General features: G+C 49.8%; 1 non-coding gene across 1 annotated transcript; it reads left to right on the forward strand.

Moving 5' to 3' along the window:
* Positions 1-10,605: 10,605 nt before the first annotated feature.
* Positions 10,606-10,759, forward strand: LOC149574594 (5.8S ribosomal RNA). The gene has a single exon (XR_016361143.1). It is a non-coding gene; the product is annotated as a 5.8S ribosomal RNA (ribosomal RNA).
* Positions 10,760-10,904: the final 145 nt, after the last annotated feature.

Consider the following 10,904-nt stretch of genomic DNA (forward strand, 5'->3'; position numbering starts at 1 on the left):
CTCACCGCATCTACTTGGTGATTTTAAGACTTGATCTAAAACGGGAGCCCCCGTCTGGCACACCTCTGTCCGGTGTTGCTCGGGTATTGCATAAATTTTTGCCATCAGCGCAAATCCCCCAATGAATGCCTACGCTTGGACCCTCTCTTAGATCACCTTCTTCGATCGCTAGTCTGACGCAATTACGGAAGAGACTTGGCAGCGGTTGCCATTCTACATCGCATTTGTTCTGCGATTGCAAAGTTGATTTAATGGCGAGCCGTTGTCTATAGCCATGAGGTGGGTGCTTGGCGCTCTAGCAAAAAAATTTTTGCATGCCTATCGTGGCTATAATGGGAGAGGTGGTTTCCGCGAGCCTCTCCCATGCCCCCTCATTGATTCAACGCTGCTGTCAGGGCGGATGGATATGTTGAATTTTGAAATGGTGGACGCCGACATTGAATCAATTAGAAGGGCATGAGGCCCACCCTCGAGGGTGCTATTCTTGGACTCTCCTTTAGATCATGTTTTCTTGTCACCCAGCTGGCGCAATTTTGGAAAAAGGTTTGGCAGCGGTTGCCAGCCCTCACTGCGTCTACTTGGTGATTTTAAGACTTGATCTAAAATGGGAGCCCTCGTCTAGCACCTCCGTCCGGTGTTGCTCGGGTATTGCATAAATTTTTGCTATCGGTGCGAATCCCCCAACGAATGCCCTACCCTTGGACCCTCTCTTAGATCACCTTCTTCGATCACTTGATCGACGCAATTATGGAAGAGACTTGGCAGTGGTTGCCATTCTACAGTGCGTCTGTTCCGCGATTTCAAAGTTGATCTAATGGCGAGCCCTTGTCTAGCCATGACATGGGTGCTTGGGGCTCTAGAAATTTTTTGCATGCCTATCGCGAAAACAATGGGAGAGGTGGTTGCCGCGAGCCTCTCTCGTGCCCCCCTCATTGATTCAACACCGGTGTCAGGGCGGATGGATATGTCAGATTTTGAAACAGTGGACGCCGACATTGAATCAATTAGAGGGGCATGAGGCCCACCCTCGAGGTGCTATTCCTGGACTCTCCTTTAGATCTTGTTTTGTTGTCACTCAGCGGGCGCAATTTCAAAAAAAGGTTTGGCAGCAGTTGCCAGCCCTCACCGCGTCTACCTAGTGATTTTAAACCCTGATCTAAAATAGGAGCCCTCGTCTAGCACCTCCGTCCGGTGTTGCTCGGGTATTGCATAAATTTTTGCTATCGGCACGAATCCCCCAATGAATCCCTAGCCTTGGACTCTCTCTTAGATCACCTTCTTCGATCACTCGACTGATGCAATTATAGAAGAGGCTTGGCAACGGTTGCCATTCCACAGCGCATCTGTTCAGCGATTTCGAAGTTGATCTAATCGCGAGCCCTTGTCTAGCCATGAGGTGGGGTGCTTGGGGCTCTAGCAATTTTTTGTGTGCCTATCGCGGCTACAATCGGAGCTTTGACAACAAAAGTTCTCGGCGACCTTCCCCCAATAGAATCAGTGCTGGTGTTCACGAAAGACACATTATTCAAATTTGGAGTACTGGCACCGGCATCGTTTCTATTGGGAGGGTCGTGAAGCCATCCCGAGTTTGCTATGCGAGGGCTCTCTCCCCAGAGTCGTTCTCTACGCAACAACTTCTTTGGCACAAAATTTTCAGAATGGTTTGGTAGCAGTTGTCGTTCCAATGGTGCCGTTGTGATTGTTGCCTGGCAGCGATCTGAAGGGCGAGCCGTCGTCTAGCAGTTGGGCTGCGCATCACGAGTGACAAGCGAGCCTATGTTATCGGAAGCTCCCCGTGGCCATTCAATTAGAAGAGCCATTGCTTGTGTGAGCAAGGATGAATGTAGCCTCATATTTGAAACGAAATCAACGATGTTGGATATATATAAGAGCGGAATGAAGCAGTAGTAGCCTGTTTGCTATGCGCGGCTCCCCAAAATTGCTCTTCTTTCTCACTCCATTGCCACAATTTTGGGAGTTGTTCGGCAGCGATTGTCGTTCCAATGTGTCATTGCGGTGATCTGGAGAGCGATGCTCTAAGGGCGGGAGCTTGTGTCTCGAATTTGGGATGTTTGTGCGAGTGAGTTGGGGAGCTTCTCTTATCGAAACCTCTCCATGGCCTTTGTATATAGACCTAGTGGCGACGATATCGATGGATGCGAGCCCTTGGATTCCAAATTTGATCACAGCTAACATTGGTTTTTGTGAGAGATGGGCACAAAAGCACATCCCGATTGCTACGCGGGAGCTCCCTCAGGTCGCCTCTGTGCCAACTCGATTGGCACAACATTGGGAATGGTTCGACAGCGATTGTCGTTCCAATGTGTCATTGGGGGATGTCTTGGAAAGTGGTCTTTCTTTCAAGGGCGAGCTCGCGTCTAGCACTTGGATTGTGCATCGTGTCACAAGTGAATGGGGAGATCTCTCTATGAACGGCGGCATGGTGATTGCAAGAGAAAATTGACTTAGTCAGAGCATTGGCCTCAGGCCATTATGTGACGGCCTCACAATTTCTCTTTAATTGCAACCTATGTTTGCGCAGTAGCAGAGTTTGCATGTAAGATGGGCCTTGTTCTCGAGAGTTCCAGGAGATGACCTTCGGAACTTTTGGATTGGGCCCCCTTCAAGGTGAAATTCATCCAGTTGATCGGATGAGCTCGATGACCATTTTAGTCCCATGGCTCCATGAACTCACAAAAAATTGGCTCCATGACAATCCTTTGCTCCTCTGTCGACCTCATAAAAAATTGGGTCGTGAATGGCTGTTTGGTCAGAATTTTCAAGGATTTGGATTTTTAAGGCAGTTTTCGGTGTGTTTGCGAATTTCTAATGGAGAGCGAGCCTCGCACTAATAGCTTATATAGGAGAGGTGGTTTCCGCGAGCCTCTCCCATGCCCCTCTCATTGATTCAGCGCCGGTGTCAAGGCGGATGGATATGTTGGATTTTGAAACGATGGACACCGACGTTGAATCAATTAGAGGGGCATGAAGCCCAGCCTCGATGTGCTATTCCTCGACTCTCCTTTAGATCATGTTTTCTTGTCAGTCAGCTGGCACAATTTTGGAAAAAGGTTTGGCAGCGGTTGCCAGCCCTCACCGCGTCTACTCGGTGATTTTAAAACTCGATCTAAAATGGGAGCCCTCGTCTAGAACCTCTGTCCGATGTTGCTTGGGTATTGCATAAATTTATGCCATTGGCGCAAATCCCCCAACAAATGCCTACGCTTGGACCCTCTCTTAGATCACCTTCTTCGATCACTCGACTGACGCAACTACGGAAGAGACTTGGCAGTGATTCCCATTCTACACCGCGTCTGTTCTGCGATTTCGAAGTTGATCTAATGGCGAGCCCTTGTGTATAGCCATGAGGTGGGTGCTTGGAACTCTAGCAAAAAATTTTGCGTGCCTATCGCGGCTACAATGGGAGAGGTGGTTTCCGCGAGCCTCTCCCGCGCCCCCCTCATTTGATTCAATGTCGCTGTCAAGGCGGATGGATATGTCAGATTTTGAATCGGTGGAAGCCGACGTTGAATCAATTAGAGGGGCATGAAGCCCACCCTCGAGGGTGCTATTCCTTGACTCTCCTTTAGATCATGTTTTCTTGTCACTTAGCTGGCGCAATTTTGGAAAAAGTTTTGGCAGCGGTTGCCAGCCCTCACCACATCTACTTGGTGATTTTAAGACTTGATCTAAAATGGGAGCCCTCGTCTAGCACCTTCGTCCGGTGTTGCTCAGGTATTGCATAAATTTATGCCATTGGTGCAAATCCCCCAATGAAGGCCTACGCTTGGACGCTCTCTTAGATCACCTTCTTCGATCACTCAACCGACGCAATTATGGAGGAGACTTGGCAGCGGTTTCCATTCTACACCGCGTCTGTTCTGCAATTTCGAAGTTGATCCTAATGGCAAGCCCTTGTCTATAGCCATTAGGTGGGTGCTTGGCGCTCTAGAAAAAATTTTTGTGTGCCTATCATGGCTACAATGGGAGAGTTTTTTTCTGCGAGCCTCTCCCGTGCCCCCCTCATTGATTCAATGCTGCTGTCAGGGCGGATGGATATGTCAGATTTTGAAATGGTGGACGCCGACATTGAATCAATTAGAGGGGCATGAAGCCCACCCTCGAGGGTGCTATTCGCGGACTCTCCTTTAGATCATGTTTTCTTGTTACTCAGCAGGTGCAATTTTGGAAAAAGGTTTGGCAACGGTTGCTAGCCCTCACCGCGTCTACTTGGTGATTTTAAAGCTCGATCTAAAATGGGAGCCCTCGTCTAGCACCTCCGTCCGGTGTTGCTTGGGTATTGCATAAATTTATGCCATCGGCGCAAATCCCCCAATGAATTCCTAATGCTTGGACCCTCTCTTAGATCACCTTCTTCAATCACTCGACCGACGCAATTACGGAAGAGACTTGCCAACGGTTGCCATTCTACACCGCGTCTGTTCTGCGATTTCAAAGTTGATCTAATGGCGAGCCCTTGTCTCTAGCCATGAGGTGGGTGCTTGGTGCTGTAGCAAAATTTTTTGCATGCCCTATCGCAGCTACAATGGGAGAGGTGGTTGCCGCGAGCCTCTCCCGTGCCCCCCTCATTGATTCAACGCCGCTGTGAGGGCGGATGGATATGTCAGATTTTGAAACGGTGGATGCCGACGTTGAATCAATTAGAGGGGCATGAAGCCCACCCTTGTGGGTGCTATACCTGGACTCTCCTTTAGATCATGTTTTCTTGCCACTCAGCTGGCGCAATTTTGGAAAAAGGTTTGGCAGCGGTTGCCAGCCCTCACCGCGTCTACTTGGTGATTTTAAAACTTGATCTAAAACGGGAGCCCTTGTCTAGCACCTCCGTCTGGTGTTGCTCAGGTATTGCATAAATTTATGCCATCAGTGCGAATCCCCCAATGAATTCCTATGCTTGGACCCTCTCTTAGATCACCTTCTTCGATCACTCGACCGACGCAATTATGGAGGAGGCTTGGCAGCGGTTGCCATTCTACACCGCGTCTGTTCTGCGATTTTGAAGTTGATCTAATGGCGAGCCCTTGTCTATAGCCATGAAGTGGGTGCTTTGCACTCTAGCAAAATTATTTGCATGCCTATCACGGCTACAATGGGAGAGGTGGTTACCGCGAGCCTCTCCCATGCCCCCCTCATTGATTCAACGCCGCTGTCAGGGCAGATGGATATGTCGGATTTTGAAACGGTGGACGCCGATGTTGAATCAATTAGAGGGGCATGAAGCCCACCCTCATGGGTGCTATACCTGGACTCTCCTTTAGATCATGTTTTCTTGTCACTTAGTTGGCACAATTTCGGAAAAAGGTTTGGCAGCAGTTGCCAGCCCTCACCGCGTCTACTTGGTGATTTTAAAACTTGATCTAAAATGGGAGCCCTCGTCTAGCACCTCCGTCCGGTGTTGCTCGGGTGTTACATAAATTTATGTGATCGGCGCGAATCCCCCAATGAATGCCTATGCATGGACCCTCTCTTAGATCACCTTCTTCGATCACTCGACCCACGTAATTACAAAAGAGACTTGGCAGCGGTTGCCATTCTACACCGCGTCTATTCTGCGATTTCAAAGTTGATCTAATGGAAAGCCCTTGTCTATAGCCATGAGGGTGGGTGCTTTGGCGCTCTAGCAAGATTTTTTGCATGCCTATCATGGCTACAATGGGAGAGGTGGTTTCTGTGAGCCTCTCCCGTGCCCCCCTCATTGATTCAATGCCGCTGTCAGGGCGGATGGATATGTCAGATTTTGAAACGGTGGACGCCGACGTTGAATCAATTAGAGGGGCATGAAGCCCACCCTCGAGGGTGCTATTCCTGGACTCTCCTTTAGATCATGTTTTCTTGTCACTCAGCTGGCTCAATTTTGGAAAAGGGTTTGGCAGTGGTTTCCAGCCCTCACCGTGTCTTCTTGGTGATTTTAAAACTCGATCTAAAATGGGAGCCGTCGTCTAGAACCTCCGTCCGGTGTTGCTCGGGTATTGCATAAATTTATGGCATCGGCAGGAATCCCCCAACGAATTCCTATGCTTGGACCCTCTCTTAGATCACCTTCTTCGATCACTCAACTGATGCAATTACGAAAGAGACTTGGCAGCGGTTTCCATTCTACAGCGCGTCTGTTCTGCGATTTCAAAGTTTTGATCTAATGGCGAGCCCTTGTCTCTAGCCATGAGGTGGGTGCTTGGCGCTCTAGCAAAATTTTTTGCATGCCTATCACAGCTACAATGGGAGGCTTTGATAACAAAAGCTCTCGGCGACCCTCCCCAATAGAATCAGTGCTGATGTTCGAGAAAGACATGTTATTCAAATTTTGAATATTGGCACCAGCATCGTTTCTATTGGAAGGGCCGTGAAGCCATCCCGATTTTGCTATGCAAGTGCTCTCTCCCGAGAGTCATTCTCTTTGCAAAAAATTCTTTGGCGCAAAATTTTCAAAATGGTTCGGCAGCGGTTGTCGTTCCAATGGTTCCATTGTGGTGGTTGCCTGGGCAGTGATCTGAAGGGCAAGCCATCATCTAGCAGTTGGGCTGTGCATCACGAGTGACAAGGGAGCCTTTGTTATCAGAAGCTCCCCGTGGCCATTCGATCAGAAGAGCCATTACTCGTGTGGGCAAGGATGAATGCACCCTGGATTCCAAATGAAATCAGCGACATCGGATCTGTATATAAGAGCGGAATGAAGGAGCAGCCCGTTTGCTATGCACCTCTCCCCAAAGCTACTCTTCTCTCTCACTCCATCGCCACAATTTCGGGAGTTGTTCGACAGCGGTTGTCATTCCAATGTGTCATTGCGGTGATCTAGAGAGCGATGCTAAGGGTGGGAGCTTGTGTCTAGAATTTGGGATGTTTGTGCGAGCGAGCAGGGGGGGCTTCTCTTCTAGGAACCTCTCCATGGCCTTTGTATATAGACCCAGTGCCCCGACGATATCGATGGATGTAAGGCCTTGGATTCCAAATTTGTTCACAGCTAACATTGGTCTTTGTGAGAGATGGGTACGAAAGCACATCCCGATTGCTACGCGGGAGCTCCCCAAGGTCACCTCTGTGCCAACTCGACCAGAACAACATTGGGAATGGTTCGACAGTGGTTGTCGTTCCAATGTGTCATCGGGGGATGCCTTGGAAAGTGGCCCTTTCAAGGGCAAGCTCGCGTCTAGCACTTGGATTGTGCGTCGCGTCACAAGTGAATGGGGAGATCTCTCTGTGAACAGCGGCATGGTGATTGCAAGAGAAAATTGACTTAGTCGGAGCATTGGCCTCGGGCCATTGTGACGGCCTTGCAATTTCTCTTTAATTGCAACTTGTGTTTGCGCAGTAGCAGAGTTTGCATGTAAGATGGGCCTTGTTCCTGAGAGTTCCAGGAGGTGACCTCCGAAACTTTTGGATTGGGCCCCTTCAAGGTGAAATTCATCCAGTTGATCGGATGAAGCTCGATGTGCTTGTATCTATTTCGAGATGGTAATGATGGTCTTTAATCTGTGGCAGTGAGTATATCTTATTTGGTAATCGCAATGGCGGAGCTGGTGGGAAGTACTTGTCACTTTGTTTTGTTGCATATACCCTATATGTAGGTGTCTGCACGGCTTGCAATACACTGCACATTTGGTATTCGATTCTAAAATGCACTTGTTGCTAAGTGTGCATGGAGTTGTATCTTTTAGCCAAGGGCTCCATCTCATTGGCACATTCTATCATTGCATTTTTATCCTGCCCGGACGGCAAGAAGGAAAGAGATGGTTGCACGAGTGCATTGCTCGACGTCCCTAATTTCATCAAGGGTCCACTCTCCACCCTAAGTTTTTGCCGATTGGTAGAGCCTTGGGATTGAGAGGGGGGCCGGCGAAAGGTTTGGTTGCCACATTATTTATTCGCTAGTGCATTCTCGATGCGTGCTCACCTCTTCACTGTCTCATCCTACAGAAGTGCATGGCACTATCGTGACAGCCTTTGTGGTCCGGGCCAGTAGAAGTGTAGAGTATTACCGATAATTTTTTTTTGGATGCGAAAACTCTCCATGCCCTGTCCTGCCCTATGTGATCCGAATGGCTGTGGCTCATGGGTTCTGCGGGAGATACTCTTCTTCAGCTCCCCCCTAAAGAGAGCGTTCGGTGTTTGCATTGTGTGGACAAAAAGCCCAAGGCGTTTCATCTCTCTTCAGATGCGAAATTCTAGGAGGGCTTGTCGAAGTATGGTCGTTTGTACGGGGTGCACCAAAAAGTGTGTAGGGGGCATATGCCTGGGAAATAAATGTCTCTAAGTGTCCTTACTCGGTCGCGTGCGCGGTGTACATCTTTGCATTACGACTCTGCTATGAGCATTTGTGATTCAAGCATTTTGGGGGAACGAGTTTTGTACGAGATGTTCTTCTCAGGCTCATGCGAACCAGAGCACTGGTCTTTGCAATGCTCCGACAAGTGCAGGCCCAACGTGTCTGTCTAGGGGAAGAAATCGCACGAATGCTTTTTGCCGAGATGTGGGTGCTCGCGGGTGGGTTTCCCTCGTGGTGCAGTTCTTTGGTATGTGCATGTGCATGAGATTGAAGCTTGTCCAACAACGCTAGTGTGAGTGTTCACCTGTAGGAACTTTTCTATACCTACGCTGGCAGATCACGTGTCACGGGGAACAGTTAGCGAGGTTGTGCTGGGAAAGGAGAAATTTTCCAGAGGTTAGACATGTCCGTGTATGCGGGCGGGCTCTCATCACCTATAAATGTGCGGAGGGGGTGTTATACATGATGCCCTTGACCGGCCTTATAATTGAGGTGGTCGCGTGCACAGTGATGGCCCCGCCAATCGCATAACCAGCCATGTTTTCGACTCGCACGTCCCTTCACCCTTCACCATGGCAGTCTCCGTTGGCACTTCGGCAACCAGCTCTTCGTTGTGGGAAAATGTTTGTTGCGATCGAGAAGGATTTTGTCTATGCGGGTGCACCTCAACAGGCATGTAGGAGGCATATGCTTGGGAAATGGATGTCTCTGAGTGGCCTTACAATTGAGGTGGCTACGTGCAAGGTGCATCTCGTACACACTCAAGGCTTCTTTCCAAGTAGTGGCGACAGTGAGTTTGAGGGTAAAGGGTTCCGTACGGGATGTTCTTCCCAGGTGCCTGTGAACCGAGGCTCCCTGTTCAGCCCTCTCCGGTCGACGACGGGACACTTTCCTCTTGTGTGAAATCTTTGAGCGTTACGAGTCCTGCATGTGCTGTGAACGTCATTCTTGTTGCTTGTGCGGCGGATTATGTTTGGATGCATGACAGAGCGAATGCAAATTTTGGTTTCCCATCGCGGCAGTCATCCCTTGGCTGTAGCAGGCCTTGCGGGTCCCCCTCGTTGTTAGAAGCTACCTGGTCGATCCTGCCAGTAGTCATATGCTTGTCTCAAAGATTAAGCCATGCATGTCTAAGTATGAACTATTTCAGACTGTGAAACTGCGGATGGCTCATTAAATCAGTTATAGTTTCTTTGATGGTACTTTGCTACTCGAATAATCGTAGTAATTCTAGAGCTAATACATGCACCAAATCCTGACTCTCGAAAGGGATGCATTTATTAGATAAAAGGCCGATGCGGGCTCGCCCGCTATTCTGGTGATTCATGATAACTCGACGGATTGCACGGCCTTTGTGCTGGTGACGCTTCATTCAAATTTCTGCCCTATCAACTTTTGATGGTAGGATAGAGGCCTACCATGGTGGTGACGGGTGACGGAGAATTAGGGTTCAATTCTGGAGAGGGAACCTGAGAAACGGCTACCACATCCAAGGAAGGCAGTAGGCGCGCAAATTACCCAATCGACGATGTCGCGAGAAGTTCACTGAAACTTATCATTTAGAGGAAGGAGAAGTCGTAACAAGGTTACCGTAGGTGAACCTACGGTAGGATCATTGTCAGTTTGAGACCCTGAATCATGTAGGGGATGGAGCTGGCCTCCTCCCCGCCCTCGAAATCTCGGTGACGTGCGGATACTCGGCCCTGCAGCGATGTGCTAGATGGCCAAGCTACGGGTCCAGTGTCGTCGAGGTCGAGGGTCACATCGAATGCCTGTGTTCGAAAGCATGGATTCCCCGCGGGGAAAAGAAGAGACACGAATGCCATCTGGATTAGGATCGGTGCCTTCGAATGACATCCGCATCAGAGCGAGAGGTCTCTGCTCGATTGCAATTCAGAGGGGTCTGGGCCTCGTCCCCCGCTGCTGAGATTTCACGGTCTAATCGCGTGGGTGACGCTGTGCCAGGGATCCATCGTTTCGACGGTGGCAAGTCGGGACTGCCGCAACCCCCCGTTGCCTTGCCCAGGTGTGTTGACTCATCGCTTGGAGCATTCTATGTTTAGGATGGGTGCACTCGCATGATTTGCGGGGCAGGGGCCCCATCCACTGACACAGCTCTCCCATGCGTCACCTCCCACCTTTGCAAGGTGATGGGGCGAGGACACACCACAGCGTTCCTCGTTGCACCCATTGGGTGCTCGGGGTTCGGGATGTGTCAACCACCCAACACACGGGTGCATCGCACACCTTAGAAATCCAAAGAATGAAGCACAAGCCAGCACCTTGCGCGCTTGGGTCACCGAAAGACAAAAGCTAAACAAAATCATGACTCTCGGCAACGGATATCTCGGCTCTCACCACGATGAAGAATGTAGCGAAATGCGATACATAGTGTGAATTGCAGAATCCCATGAATCATCAACTCTTTGAACGCAAGTTGCACCCGTGGCCTCGGCCAAGGGCACGTCTGCTTGGGCATCGCACTACAAAATTTTGCCCTCCCCAATGAGGAGCGAAGATGGCCGTCCATGTCCGCAAGTGGCGTGCGGTCGGCTGAAATGAGCATGAGGTCCGTCGATCCGTCGCGATGAGCGGTGGCTCACAAAGGCCGGCATTGGTTTGCACC

This window comes from Cupressus sempervirens, chromosome 2 (assembly GCF_028749045.1).
Source record: "Cupressus sempervirens isolate cs-2001-9-10 chromosome 2, ASM2874904v1, whole genome shotgun sequence".
Classification (NCBI taxonomy): Eukaryota; Viridiplantae; Streptophyta; class Pinopsida; order Cupressales; family Cupressaceae; genus Cupressus; species Cupressus sempervirens.